Genomic DNA, 16,142 nt, shown 5'->3' with positions numbered 1-16,142 from the left:
AGGAGGTGCAACAATAAATCTACTTCCTGCTTCCGTAAAACAGTCGACTCTGGATCTATTTCAGACACAAAGATCACTTTATTAGGAACACCTACCCTATACTTCTACTCACTGGCCACTTTATTAGAAACACCCACCTTGTGCTTCCACTCACTGGCCACTTTATTAGAAACACCCACCTTGTGCTTCCACTCACTGGCCACTTTATTAGAAACACCCACCTTGTGCTTCCACTCACTGGCCACTTTATTAGAAACACCCACCTTGTACTTCCACTTACTGGCCACTTTATTAGAAACACCCATCTTGTGCTTCCACTTACTGGCCACTTTATTAGAAACACCTACCTTGTGCTTCCACTCACTGGCCACTTTATTAGAAACACCCACCTTGTGCTTCCACTCACTGGCCACTTTATTAGAAACACCCACCTTGTACGTCCACTTACTGGCCACTTTATTAGAAACACCCACCTTGTGCTTCCACTTACTGGCCACTTTATTAGAAACACCCACCTTGTGCTTCTACTCTCTGGCCACTTTATTAGAAACACCCACCTTGTACTTCCGCTTACTGGCCACTTTATTAGAAACACCCACCTTGTGCTTCCGCTTACTGGCCACTTTATTAGAAACACCCACCTTGTGCTTCCGCTTACTGGCCACTTTATTAGAAACACCCACCTTGTGCTTCCGCTCACTGGCCACTTCATTAGAAACACCCACCTTGTGCTTCCACTCACTGGCCAGTTTATTAGAAACACCCACCTTGTACTTCCACTTACTGGACACTTTATTAGAAACATCCACTCCCTGGCCATTTTATTAGAAACATCCGCTCCCTGGCCACTTTATTAGAAACACCTGCCTTGTACTTCCACTTTCTGGCCACTTCATTAGAAACATCTGCTCACTGGCCACTTTATTAGAAACATCCACTCCCTGGCCACTTTATTAGAAACACCTGCCTTGTACTTCCACTTTCTGGCCACTTCATTAGAAACATCCGCTCCCTGGCCATTTTATTAGAAACATCCGCTCCCTGGCCACTTTATCAGAAACATCTGCTCCCTGGCCACTATTCTATTCACCTACTATGCTGTTTATCATTGGTTAGTTTGTAAGACAAGATACTGACAAGATATTGGTAACTAGATACCATCTGGTGGATTAAATACGGTTCTGTGTTTAACATGTTCTATGTTGCTAATCATACTGTATATCATGTCATCCTGTCTGCTCACTGTTACATTATCTGCACCGAGCAGGAGAGCACAGCGCTAGTCTAATGAAAAGCTAACAAGACCCGCCAGATCATTTGACTTTTAATCTCCTGTTTGAAAACCACACAAACTCAAACATGTAAAGCACTTTCAGACTTCAGTGAGACAGGAAACCGCCCGCCGAGTCTGGTAGGCACTTGTTATTGTCTGTGAGACGGGCAGCAACTGAGCTCATTAGCAAAAAGCATAACACGCTAGCAGGCAGAGCCAAACTTCCTGGAGCATCCGAGCAACAACAAGGACAACTGTTTATTTTACGAGGCTGGTTAAGAACTACAGTCTGTCAGAGTGACTGTGTGGATCATATGAACATTATAGAGCTTTTTAAATGAAACAGTAGAAGCCATATCGCCCCCTACACTTCCTGTAGTGTATTACAGTCTGTCAGAGTGACTGTGTGGATCATATGAACATTATAGAGCTTTTTAAATGAAACAGTAGAAGCCATATCGCCCCCTACACTTCCTGTAGTGTATTACAGTCTGTCAGAGTGACTGTGTGGATCATATGAACATTATAGAGCTCTTTCATTCATTATACAGTGAGGTTCTGCAGGTCTTGCACAATTTGCTGTACATTACAGGCAGAAAATGAATAAGCAAACAAAAATGACTGATATCAAATATAAAAAGCAGGTAATACTAACTAAACATAATTACAGTATAATCAGAGAGAGAGAGGAAAAATAGAGAAAAAGAACAGAGGAAGACAAAGAGACAGAGAATGAAGTGAGAGAAAAAAATCAGAGAATGACGGATAGATAGACAGATAAAGTGAGAGTGAGTGAGCAAGTGAGTAAGAGAGAAAGAATGAGAATGGGCAAGAGTGAGCACGAGAAAGTGAGAGAGAGAGCACGAGACAGCATGCTTGACAGAGAGAGTGAGAAAGTGAGAGTGAGAGAGAGTGAGAAAGAAAGAGCAAGAGAAACTGAGAAAGAGCAAGAGTGCAAGAGAGCGAGAGAGACAGAGAGAAAGAGCTAGACAGAGACAGAGTAAGAAAGAGCGAGAGAGCTAGACAGAGAGACAGAGTGAGAAAGACAGAGAGACAGAGTGAAAGAGGGAATATCTAAAAGCAGTTCAGACTCCAGCTGACGGCTCTGACTGGTGGGTCAAACAGTAAACAAATAAATAAATAAATAAACAAACAAACAAATAAATAAATAATCGTGTTAAAAGATCATTAGAGCTGAAATCATCATGCATTCTGACCCCCACTGAGCGGAGACGAGCCTGCGGTTCCTTGCGGTTCCCTGCAGAACCCTTGGGCGCTGAACTTTATTAGCATGAGCCATCAGGGAAAACTTTCCTTCTCTAACCTGAGAGTCCCGAGCCGACGTTCAGACATGTTGGAAACCGCAAGGCCTCCACGCCAGCCGGAGTGTCGTCACCACACTCAGAGCGGCAGAGACTCGTTCCACGTACTCGAGTAAACACTGTGCTGGAATCCTACCTTCCTCAACACCGCCAGATGATAATATCTCCAGCTCGGCATTCAGGGGCAGAAAAGGGCCGGAACAAACAGACAGTGTTCCAGGAGCAAAGGTCAGGACGGAACGGCGTTCCGGCTGAGAATTAGGAAAACTGTTTACGGGGAGAAGCTCGCGTTGAATTATAATATTTCACATTGCACAACTATATAACATACCTTATCGTTTACAGTGCATAGTGACTCAGTTCATTCACTACACGTGACATGCACCACTGCATTGTCACCTGCATAGTATAACAGATGACTTTCGCTCTGGGATTAATAAAGTGACCTGTCTGTCTGTCTGTCTGTCTGTCCGTCTGTCTGTCCGAGTAGTTGGCTGTGTATGGACAGAAACTCCTTATCAGGTTTGAGTTTGGCTGTAGCCGTTACACTGTTATGCTTCGAATATGCGTAGATATCATCATGTACAGTGTAAACCACACAACGTTATGCTGCGTTTCAGATGTTTGTAGTACATCAATGACGGCAAACTGGATGTTCTATTGTTTTCAATACAGCCACCGTTGGTGGGAACGTCCTGCAGACACGTAGCTCTACTCGACTCTCCACATAATAACTGTAGCACTGATCTGGCAGCACAACCAGTGTTAGCTAACTGAGCTAAGCGTTAGCTAGTTTAGCTTCCCATTGAGAGTACGTCTTACTACACTTCAGTTAGGAAACGTAACTGCACCTTATTCTACTGCAATTATTATTATTATTATTATTATTATTATTTTAAGTTGCAGTGAGTAGTTGGTTCAATTCTGCCAACTTTTTGCCATCGACCGCAATGATAAAAGACGTGGTTCTATGGGGAGCCATGGACGCCAAACGTCTCTTTGTTGAATTCCAGACAAACCCAGTGTTACACAACAAACAAAAGCGCTCAGAGCGCCCCCTGCCTTTCACCACCTTAAATAAACGATCTACACTGCTAAGGTTTGGATAATCATCCATTGTCATCGGCACTGCGGCCACCAGGCCAACGCGGTGCTGCCGTCGTCAGCTGCAAACCGCTATGAGGTGCGCAGTGGCTGTTGGCTCGTTTAGCTGAGCGTCCGAGTCAGGAATGTTTGTCACGTTTCAAATAAAATTCCCCTCCAGTTGTCTAGTCCACTTCATTTAAAAGTAGCCCACTTTGTTTTTGGGGCAGCAGGTATGAAGGAACCGGCCTTTGGATTAGCCTAACATGGACACCACAGCGCTTCTGTTTCCTCTCGTAGTGCCTGAGGAGCCGCCTGACCTGCTCGGCTGCACCGGACGGTCTTTAAACGAGCCATGGAGTGGCTGCTAATGAATCATCCGTGTCTGACGGTCGATGGGGGAGACGAGTGCACGGGACTCGCATATCAGAATATAACAAGCTGACGTTTACTTCTTATACTCAGATTCCTCCATTATAATCCCCCATTCACTTTCTTCATAATCCCAGATTTACTCTCTTCATAATTCCTTATTCATTTTCTTAGTAATCCAGTCACTGTATTATAGTCCCCGAAACATTTTCTTGATAATCCCAGATTTACTTTCTTCATAATCCCCACTCCATGTTTTTCTTAATCCCAGATTCACTACCTTCATAAACCCCCTTTACTTTCTTCATCATCCCAGATTCACTCTCGTCATAACTCCCCCTTCATTTTCTTCATAATTCCAGATTAACTTTCCTTATATTCCCTTATTCATTTTCTCAATAATCCCAGAGTCACTGTCTTTATAGTCCCAAAAACATTTTCTTAATCTTAGATTCCCTTCATCTTCATAATCCCCAATTTCATATCTCTTCACAGTGCAGATTTCACTCTCTTCATAATCCCTAGTTCACTCCCTTCATGTCTGTCTTTAATATCTGCTTCACAGTTATAAACCAGTACAAATCCCATTTTTACTGCATTTATAGAGTGGACTAAATCCTGTTTTCCTGTTTATAAACCAGTTTTAATCTCTAATTTGCCTTATTAATAAACCAGTTTTAATCCCAGCGTGACTCTTAGCAAACCAAGCTTTTGCTCTTTTCATAAACTAATTTTAATCTCTACTTCTGTAGTCTATAATCCAGGCTTAAATTTCTAATTCATTAGTTTATAATTCAGGTTTAATCCCTGTTTTCCTGCGTCCAGTAACTGTTTTTAATCCGGGCTTTACTCGGTTTTTGGATCTGTTTAATGTCTGTTTTACTCTGTTAAACTGTTATTAATTCTTGCTTTACTATTTATTTTTTAAACCAGTTTTCATCTCAGCTGCACAGGCTGGTTATAATCCCTGCTTAATTACATTTCTAATCTGGGATTATAGCCCATCTGGAGTCTTACTCCAGGCTTTTTATTTGAATTTTCAAACCTTTAAAGGTCACAAAAAGGTATAAATATGCCCCTTTTTCCTGGAAACGTAAATGCTGTGAACCTTTAAAACGTATTTAAAGTAAACAACTGGACCTTCAGATCACCAATACCTAGGAGGGTACATTTATACTGTATGTACCTTAATGAGTAACAACCTGTACAGTAAAGGTGGTCGTCACATTGCCCACCCCTGCTGTACCCTGACAGACCACAAAGCCACAAAAAGCACTACTGCAGCACTTTGTGTTCTGCTGATGAAATGGGGTTTAATGCATCATCGCTGTTTCCTTTCGTGTCCATGACTAAACTTTCCTCTACGACTAAACTACACACTGAGCTATAAACCCACCAAACCTGCCGTCAGGAGGGAAAAACCCACCTTCACACTCCTTCCATGAGCAAGACCACTCTATTCATCTTTTATTCTCATCTGAAACTCGGTGGGCAAACCAACTGCACTTTTCACACATTCGTAATCTCTGATTTGCTCTCTTCATAATCTGTACTTCCTGCCCATAAACTCATTCTGACCACAAACAGTACATACACTTTGTGCTATTTTTGTTCATAAACCATGTACTGATCATAATCCCACATTTACTAGCTTCATAATCCCAGCTTCACTTTCCATGCATCTATGCTTAACTCTGTTCATAAACCTTGTTTACCCCTTTCATAATCTGTAATCCACTTGACTCACAGTGTGCATTTAAACAGTGTTTACTCTGTGCATAAACGGGGTTTAATCTGTCCCTTAATCTATTTATAATCCATGTTTTAAGCCATGCTTTACTCTACTCATAATTCACACTTTAATCTCCACTTAATCTCCTTAATCCGACATTCCATAATCCAAGATAGTTCATTATGTTTATAATCCAGGTTTGTTCTGTTAATTTACCAGCTTTAATCCTGGCTTGGTTCACCTAATAGATCAGTTTAATCCTTGTTTTGTCCTATTCGTAAAATGGCGTTAATCCCTGTATCATCATATTTATAATCTGGGTTTAATTCCATGCTTACTTTTTATATTCTCTGTTCTACTTTGTTAATAAATTGGTTTTAATTCCTGTTTTACTGTGTTTATAAACCAGTTTTAATCCCAGCATTTTCATGAATTTAATTTGGTTTTAATCCCAGATTTACTCTGTTCATGATCTCTGTTTTACTCTAGTCCCTGGCTCATTACATAGGAAACCACTGTTTAATCCCAATTTTTTGTTAAACTGGTTTAAACTCTGTTGGCCTCACTTAGTTTATGGATTGGATTTATTCCCTGTTCTCCTCTGATGATAGATTGGTTTTCATCCCTGTTCTACTGTGTATGTACACTGGTTTTAATCCTGGCTTTACTCTGTTAATAAACTGGTTTTAATCCCTGCCTCATCATGGTTTTAATCTGTTTATTCTTAAATGTATGCTCTTCATAGTCTTGGGTTTACTCTTTGTTTTTGACATCTACTTTACTCTGTTAATAAACCAGTTTTAATCCCAGATTTACTCAGTTAAGAGTCTCATTCAAATTCCTGTTTTCCTCTCTTCATAAAGCAGTTTTAATCCTAGCTTTATAATCTGGAATTTAACCCCTGCTCCGTTCAGCTTTAACCTGTGAAATGTTTTATTTTCAGATCCTGCTCTAACAATAAAAGTGCTGGTCCAACCACTATAAAAACGCTTCAGATAAGCAGCTGATAAAACACACCTGAGTTTATAGCAGGGTACGGTAGGAACAGTATTCTGGGTGCGGCAAGAGAAACTGTAGCCATACAGACCAACAACAAAAAGATCAAATCAATGACACCAAGACAAATAAACTCAACAACACTAAGACAAGCCAACTCAACAGAACAAACACCCAAACCTGTGGCACCGAGACGAACCAAACCTACAGCGCCGAGACGAGCCAAACCTACAGCGCCAAGATCAACCAAACCTACAGCGCCGAGACGAGCCAAACCTACGGCACCGAGGTCAACCAAACCTACGGCGCCGAGACCAACCAAACATACAGCACCGAGACAAGCCAATCCTACGGCACCGAGGCCAACCAAACGTACGCTGTCGAGACCATCCAAACGTACAGAGTTGAGACCAACCAAATCTACAGTCTACAGCACCGAGACCAACCAAACCTACGGCACCGAGGCCAACCAAACCTACAGTCTACAGCGCCAAGACCAACTAAACCTACAGTCTACAGCGCCGAGACCAACCAAACCTACAGTCTACAGCGCCGAGGCCAACCAAACCTACAGTCTACAGCGCCGAGGCCAACCAAACCTACAGTCTACAGCACCAAGACCAACCAAACCTACGGTGCCAAGACCAACCAAACCTACAGTCTACAGCGCCGAGACCAACCAAACCTACAGTCAACAGCGCCGAGACCAACCAAACCTACAGTCTACAGCGCCGAGACCAACCAAACCTACAGTCTACAGCGCCGAGACCAACCAAACCTACAGTCTACAGTGCCGAGACCAACCAAACCTACAGTCTACAGCGCCGAGACCAACCAAATCTACAGTCTACAGCACCAAGACCAACCAAACCTACAGTCTACAGCGCCGAGACCAACCAAACCTACAGTCTACAGTGCCGAGACCAACCAAACCTACAGTCTACAGTGCCGAGGCCAACCAAACCTACAGCACCAAGACCAACCAAACCTACGGCGCCGAGACCAACCAAACCTACGGCGCCGAGACCAACCAAACCTACGGCGCCGAGACCAACCAAACCTACGGCACCAAGACCAACCAAACCTACAGCACCAAGACCAACCAAACCTACGGCGCCGAGACCAACCAAACCTACGGCACCAAGACCAACCAAACCTACAGCACCAAGACCAACCAAACCTACGGCGCCGAGACCAACCAAACCTACGGTCTACAGCACAGAGACGAACAAACCTACAGCACAACTCAAACTATCACCAAGACAAAATCAACCAACACCACCAAGACAAACATCAGCCAAGACTAATCAATCTACAACACCAAGACAAATAAACCAACAATACCAAGACTCATCAATCCATAACCAACACCAACAAGACAAAATCAGCCAACCCCACCAAGACTGATCAATGCACAACCAAAACCACCAAGACAAGACTAATCAATCCACAGCCAACACCACGACTTACAGACCCACACACCAACAGAAATCTCCCAAACTCGTGAGAGTCTATGTCCATCTTTGCTCGGGCATCATGAGAGCAGCCTGATTTCTTGTTCCTCTTTCAGTGTTTACTCTCCAAAAGTCTAAACCCTGGTCTGGACTGGTGTTTACGTCACTCACTGCTGGGAGTTTCAGTGCACCACTATGGAATTTCAGGTTTCCAGCTAACCCAGATGAACACTCACTGTCTTAATGTGGAGATAAATCACTTTTCTGCGGTGCCACAGGTCTTAAACCGCACATTCCAGCACGAAACCCGAAAAACAGCTGCAGGAACAGCAGCTGATCCACCCGGCCGCCGCTCCAAGGTGAACGGAGTCACCTCCTCAAACCAACCCAACTCAAACCCACAGTCACGTCGAGTTAAACACTTTCTAAAAGCCAAGAACCACAGAAGAGCGCGCAGGTTCCCCTCTCTTACCCCTGTTTCGGTTCTCCTCCGCTCACTCCATGCCCCTCCGGTCCCGAACAGGGCGAGTCTTCGCGTAAACGCTCTCTTTAATCCCTCTCTCCGCGGCGTCTCTTCACCTGAGATGGAGGAAGTTTGAGCCTCTATGCAGGGTGCGGCAGCAGCGCTGCTGTTTTTTTTCCCGCCCGCTTTCAGGTAAGCCCCGCCCTCCCGCTCTGTGATTGGCCGCCGCTTCGCCCCCATACAGCGCCACGCTGATTGGACGGTTCCAGACGATTTATCTGATTAAGAAAACAACACTATTTTACTGAAAATTGAACCGAAAACAATGCGTTTATATATTTTTCTATTTAGGAGACGCTTTTATACGGAATAAGAGTGCACAAATCATATTCAGATACCAATACAATCGCAGTGATATATGAAATATATTAATATTTCTAAAATAAAAGACCCAAATAATATTTAAAATTCTGATTTAGACTGTGCAGATTTCCATTTACATGTAGCTGAGCAAACTGTACGTTAATTATATCACACATGTTCCTTTATATAAAGTAATTCTGCTTCTTTACAAAAAAAACTATTTATTTTAATATTGATTCAATTTTCTTCTTTTTTTTTTAAATAACCTGCTTTAGACATAGATTTTCTTTTGCAGCATTATAAGGGTATAATAAAATTAATACCCATAAACTACATTAAGATTGTGCTGTACATGCTTTTATTTTTTAATTAGCTAAGCAGGCTTTAATTACATTATATATCCACCACAAAAAGCTCTTCAAATCTTCAGACCATTACATCACCCATTACAAACTATACTAAATTTACATTACACACTCACTCTCTCCTGCCTTCCTCTGGCAGATTTGAAACATAAAATACCAGCCAATCAGGCCTCAGCAGGCTGGATGGTCTTAGCCAATCACAGCACAAGAGGGCGTGGTTCGCCGGAATTAAGGTGGAAACAAAAAACGGCGCGATGTTTATCGCACTGCTCTCAGTACAACCTGTGCGCGCGAGGCCACACCCACAGCGGGACCTGATTGGTGAAGTTGACTGACAGGCCAGGTGAGTTATTTTATACCTGCAGACAGATTTAAATGTGTTTACATGAGAACCGAGTGGAAGAGTTACAGTCTTACTTACAGTCATCTGGAACAGATTTGAGAGAGAGAGAGAGAGAGAGAGAGAGAGAGAGAGAGAACAGAGAGAGACACAGAGAGAGAACAAAGAGAGAGAAAGAGAGAAAAGAGAGAGAGAGAACAGAGAGAGAGAGAGAGAGAGACACAGAGAGAGAGAGAGAGAGAGAACAGAGAGAGAGAGAGAGAACAAAGAGAGAGAGAGAGAGAGAGAGGAGTGTATGAGTGGGATGGAGGGTGTGACTGAGTGTATGCATGTTTGAATTGGTGAGTGTTTCTGAGTGTGTGTGTGTGTGTGTGTGTGTGTGTCTGTGTGTGTGTGTGTGTTATAGAATGAGATCATTTCTTCTGAGTGACAGAAAAAGAGAAAATTGTGTAACAGTCACATAAACAGACTCTCTCTCTGAGTGACTGATGAATGTGTTTGATGTGCTTTAACTCAGAACATCAAACACAACAAAAAACAAAATGATCTCCAACAAAAACAATATAAACAGCATAATAATAACAGAAACGCAGTGAAAGGAACAACAACAAAGTGACAACAGCAACAAAAACAATAACAATGACACCAAAAACAACGGTGATCAATCACAGCAACAACAATCACAGAAACAATGATCACAACAACCATAACAGCAACAATCATAACAACAATCACAACATTGCACAACAATCACAACTATCGCAACAACAATCACAGCAACAATGATCACAATAACTATCACAACAAAAATCGACAACAATAAGAGAAACAATCACAATAATTCACAACAACGATCACAACAATGATCACAGTAATGACGATCACAACAACGATCACAACAATGATCACAGTAATGACGATAACAACAATCACAACAACGATCACAACAATGATCACAGTAATGACGATAACAACAATCACAATGATCACAACAAAAATCACAATAATGACGATCACAACAATCACAACAGCGATCGCAAAACAATGATCACAACTATCACAACAATCATGACAACAATGATCACAATTGCAACAGCAACAATCACAACAATGATCACAACAACCGCAACAATGACATAAAACAATCACAATGATCACAACAACGATCACAACAATAATCACAACCATCACAACAATAATCACAACAATCTCAACAATCTCAGCAACAATGATCACAATAACTATCACAACAAAAATCGACAACAATAAGAGAAACAATCACAATAATTCACAACAACGATCACGACAATAATCACAGTAATGACGATCACAACAACGATCACAACAATGATCACAGTAATGACGATAACAACAATCACAACAATGATCACAACAAAAATCACAATAATGACGATCACAACAATCACAACAGCGATCGCAAAACAATGATCACAACTATTACAACAATCACAGCAACAATGACCACAGTAATGATGATCACAACAATCACAACAATCATGACAACAATGATCACAATTGCAACAGCAACGATCACAACAATGATCACAACAACCGCAACAATGACATAAAACAATCACAATGATCACAACAACGATCACAACAATAACCACAACAATCACAACAATAATCACAACAATCGCAACAACAATGATCACAACAACGATAACAGCAAAGATCATAATGACAATCACAGCAACAACGATCACAACAACAGCAACAATCTCAACAGCAGTGATGGGGGTATTCCTCAAAGTGAGCTAACTCAGTAAGCCAGGCTTTTTTCAGCAAGCTCTGCTAATTTGCATGAGTTTCAGTTGCATGACAGAAGCTCATTTTGAGCTCCGCTTAGTTACCGTGACAACACGTACTTTTGGACAAACCTGCTCCCCACCGGGCGAAAGCCGAGGCTCAGCGTAGCCTGATCAATTCTGCTGGATGAGCTGTGTGACGTCACAGACTCGCTGGGCTAAAACACTGCATAGAACCATCTACAGCACGTTCTGTGACCTGCACTGCTCTTTACATTAACCATGTCCGTCTGCAGTCAGACTCTCACACACAGTGTATTTCACATAAACAAGATATCAGATCATAACTGCATTTTCACAGAGTATCAATACCCACAACACTCGCTTCTGTCCTGTTAAAGGATCATTTGATCAGATTTAAAATGAAGATACTGGAACACAAATTCATTTCTAAAGGTATCAGACAGTGAAGAGCATCAGACAGGATTCTGGATGTTTTCATACATTTTCAGATGGATTTATAAACACATTTACATACATTTATATTAGTCTGTGTGTAATATTTCCACATTCATTTTTAAATAAATGCATTTTATAATATACTTGGTTAATATGGCCAAATATTCTGAAATACATTTTAGTGTTTGGAATGTATTTCAGCATCGACAGCTGCGTATTTGACATGGATTTCAAATACATAAAAATATATGTCCATCATTTTTTTTCCACATGGGCATCAGGAATCAGGTCCATTACAAGAGCCCCCCAAGTGTTCTTCACTTGCCTAAAACAAACTAAATAATCGTGAATGTTTTGAATAATATTTTAGGGTTTTTTGTGCTTTTTTAGCTGATAAATCACTGTATCTGCAATTGACCCTTTGGTCTGCTTCAATATAGCATGCCTGAGCGTGAGCCTCGATAACTGAATGGCGGTTTGAGTTAGCAGAAAGAGGTCTGAGTCTGGAGTGACTGTGAGGATGAATTAAGCAAGGCTCACTTAAATAAGTGCAGCATTTATAAGCCCACTTGGTGGAACAACCTCAGGATTTCACAGTTAGCCTGATAACTGAAGCACAAAGATGAGGACTGTCCAGTAGGTTTGGGCTTAAGTTATCAGGCTAAACTGAGAAATCCTGCCTTGTGACACAATTACCCAAGTGACACCAGCAACAGTACCAATAACGGGGATAAAAGCAAACAATGACAATAAAAATCGCAACCAAAACCAACACAATAACAACAACAGTCCCAACAGTGACAACAAAAAAAGTAAAAACATTAATATGACCATGACAGCAATAGCAGCAATAACAATGTTGGTAACACTTTATATGGATGGTTCGCTGTAGATGCTTCATAGATGCTCAGTCTGTTTTTAAGTAACATTTAACTGAATATCTATTACATGCAACTGAACTTGAAGATCCATGTGAAAGACTCTATTAAACCTACCCCTAAACCCTAAACCTCAAGGCAAAACCTACACATAGTCCTAGGCCTAACCCTAAGCGTAATGTTGACAATAATCAACTGAGTATTACCAGGAAGTTTATTAATAATTTAAGCATCTGTAGATCATCTATAGGAGATCGTCCTAATAAAGTGTGACCAACAAAATAATGAGAAGAAAAATCACAACGACAACAAAAACAGAAACAATCGCAACAAACGCAGCAATAAAAACAGTCACAGTAACAGCAACAAACCCAACAGCAGTGACAATAACAGTAACAACTGCCATAGCAACAGTAGGAACAACAATAATAACAACGACAACGACAAAGATGACAACAAAAATAAGGAAAAAACAACAGAAACAGCAGAGAGAACTGAATGATTTAGTGTGTTAATGTGCAGCAACAGAGGCGATGTCACAAGTCAGAACCCTCAAAACACTTTTAGTGTGTGAGAGTGAGTGTGTGTGTGTGTGTGTGTGTGTGTGTGTGTGTGTTTGCACCATCAGATACACCACACACTTTCATTTCCGCAAGTGTTTCAACCACAAACACATGCAGCACAATGAGTGTGTTCACATGCTCTTAATAATCTGATAGCTGCAGATGTTGTCAGTAATCCGATCAACACCTTTACATGTACTTGAGTAATCAGATAATGGGGAAACTCTGGGTCTACATGAGTCAGACAGTAATCAGATTTCTGCTTTACAACCAGCCAATAAACTCACAGAAGAAGACGCGACGTAAACATAACGTAAAACTCAAACTTCAAACCACAGCTTTTTTTAAAGCATCGGCACCGCTTTAGCTGGAAATATGAACAAACATCATCTGGAAGACGAAGAACATTCAAATTCTTTATTTTGTGTTTGGTTTCAGCGTCGCTCCAAAAGTGTTTTACTGCGTCTCGCGACATCCACCATCTGTTTATACTGGCCTGTTTCCTAAAGTGGATTTACACTCGTCCGTTTCCTAAAGTGGATTCACACTCGTCCGTTTCCTAAAGCGGATTTACACTCGTCCGTTACCTAAAGCGGATTTACACTCGTCCGTTTCCTAAAGTGGATTTACACTCGTCCGTTTCCTAAAGCGGATTTACACTCGTCCGTTTCCTAAAGCGGATTTACACTCGTCCGTTACCTAAAGCGGATTTACACTCGTCCGTTTCCTAAAGCGGATTTACACTCGTCCGTTTCCTAAAGCGGATTTACACTCGTCCGTTACCTAAAGCGGATTTACACTCGTCCGTTACCTAAAGCGGATTTACACTCGTCCGTTTCCTAAAGCGGATTTACACTCGTCCGTTACCTAAAGCGGATTTACACTCGTCCGTTTCCTAAAGCGGATTTACACTCGTCCGTTACCTAAAGCGGATTTACACTCGTCCGTTTCCTAAAGCGGATTTACACTCGCCCGTTACCTGAAGCGGATTCACACTCGTCGGTTTCCTAAAGCGGATTTACACTCGTCCGTTACCTAAAGCGGATTCACACTCGTCCGTTTCCTAAAGCGGATTCACACTCGTCCGTTACCTAAAGCGGATTCACACTCGTCCGTTACCTAAAGCGGATTCACACTTGTCCGTTTCCTAAAGCGGATTCACACTCGTCCGTTTCCTAAAGCGGATTCACACTCGTCCGTTTCCTAAAGCGGATTCACACTCGTCCGTTACCTAAAGCGGATTCACACTCGTCCGTTTCCTAAAGCGGATTCACACTCGTCCGTTTCCTAAAGCGGATTCACACTCGTCCGTTTCCTAAAGCGGATTTACACTCGTCCGTTTCCTAAAGCGGATTCACACTCATCCGTTTCCTAAAGCGGATTCACACTCATCCGTTACCTAAAGCGGATTCACACTCGTCCGGATTTACATTTGTAATGTTTCCCTGTATGTTGTCTGATCACACTGAGCTGGTAAGGTGTAAGTCTCTGTGGGAGCTCATTGTAAATCCATGTTCTCTAAAATGACACAAGCTTGGTTTATTAGTGCCACTTACTGGTAATCTTAGCTTTGTCATTAAACATACACAGTTTATAGAATGTAGCACTTTCTTACAGAGACTCTCAGTGCTGTAACGGTGGGATTTCCACCGCTGTGATGATGTGTGGGGGTCTGAGTTACTCAGGGGAAATTTCCACAGGTACAGGGGTACGTCAAAGTTTCTGTGAAGAGTCAAGACCCTCCTACAGTCTCAGGGCAGGAGGGCAGAGAGTCAAGTCCCTCTTGCGGTCTGTCTGTTCACACACCTGTTCACACTTTCCTAAGGCAGAGTTAAGCTAAAGCAGGTCTCTAGCTGTCAGGTTTCTAAAGTAAGACTGAACACTCGTCTGCGTCATGTCTTTCCGACTGGGTGATCTTGTGGTTTTCTGTTTTCAGGTCTCGCTGCGTGGCAGGAAACCTACAGTTATTATTGTATGAGACTTCTTACTCTGTAGTACCGATCTGAATCTAACGGTCTGCAGACTTTTACACTGAGGTTATTGCTTCATTAATACATCTGTCTGTCTGGGTCAGTCATGCCAAGGATTTCCACACAAAAATTCAAATAAAAACTTCAATTTATTTAATGCAGCAAAGCAAAAGTTTAAAGCTGTGTTCCAATTAGTTTCTGCAATCTTTATTTTTTTTGCTCTAATATGTTAAAATAATGTAAATTTTATATTTTAATATATATATTAGATTAAAATAATATCTTAATTTATGTCTCTTATGTGTTATATATATATGAGTAAGTACCTACATGCAATATTTATATGGCCCATACCTATAATATATATGTATGTATTAACATATCCCGTATGTATTATATGCATGTCAGTGTCTATATGTATTAACAATATGTCCCATACGTATTATATACATGTTAGTATCTATATGTAATAACAATGTCCCATACATTTATATGCATGTAAGTATCTATATGTAATAACAATATGTCCCATACGTATTATATACATGTCAGTATCTATATGTAATAACAGTATGTCCCATACGTATTATATACATGTTTGTATCTATATGTAATAACAATGTCCCATACATTTATATACATGTAAGTATCTATATGTAATAACAATATGTCCCATACGTATTATATACATGTTAGTATCTATATGTAATAACAATGTCCCATACATTTATATGCATGAA

General features: G+C 41.3%; 1 protein-coding gene across 1 annotated transcript in view; it reads right to left on the bottom strand.

The window, feature by feature from the left end:
* Positions 1-8,851, bottom strand: part of LOC118797898 (lysophosphatidic acid receptor 1-A-like) — a 41,590-nt gene extending 32,739 nt beyond the window's left edge. The window contains exon 1 of the mRNA XM_036557195.1: positions 8,705-8,851. The gene's annotated coding sequence lies outside the window, so the exon portion shown is untranslated. The remainder of the gene's footprint in view (positions 1-8,704) is intronic.
* Positions 8,852-16,142: the final 7,291 nt, after the last annotated feature.

Source organism: Colossoma macropomum, unplaced genomic scaffold, assembly GCF_904425465.1.
Source record: "Colossoma macropomum unplaced genomic scaffold, Colossoma_macropomum, whole genome shotgun sequence".
NCBI lineage: Eukaryota > Metazoa > Chordata > Actinopteri > Characiformes > Serrasalmidae > Colossoma > Colossoma macropomum.
The sequence above is the reverse complement of the archived record's forward strand: the minus strand, read 5'-3'. Positions and strand labels throughout refer to the sequence as shown.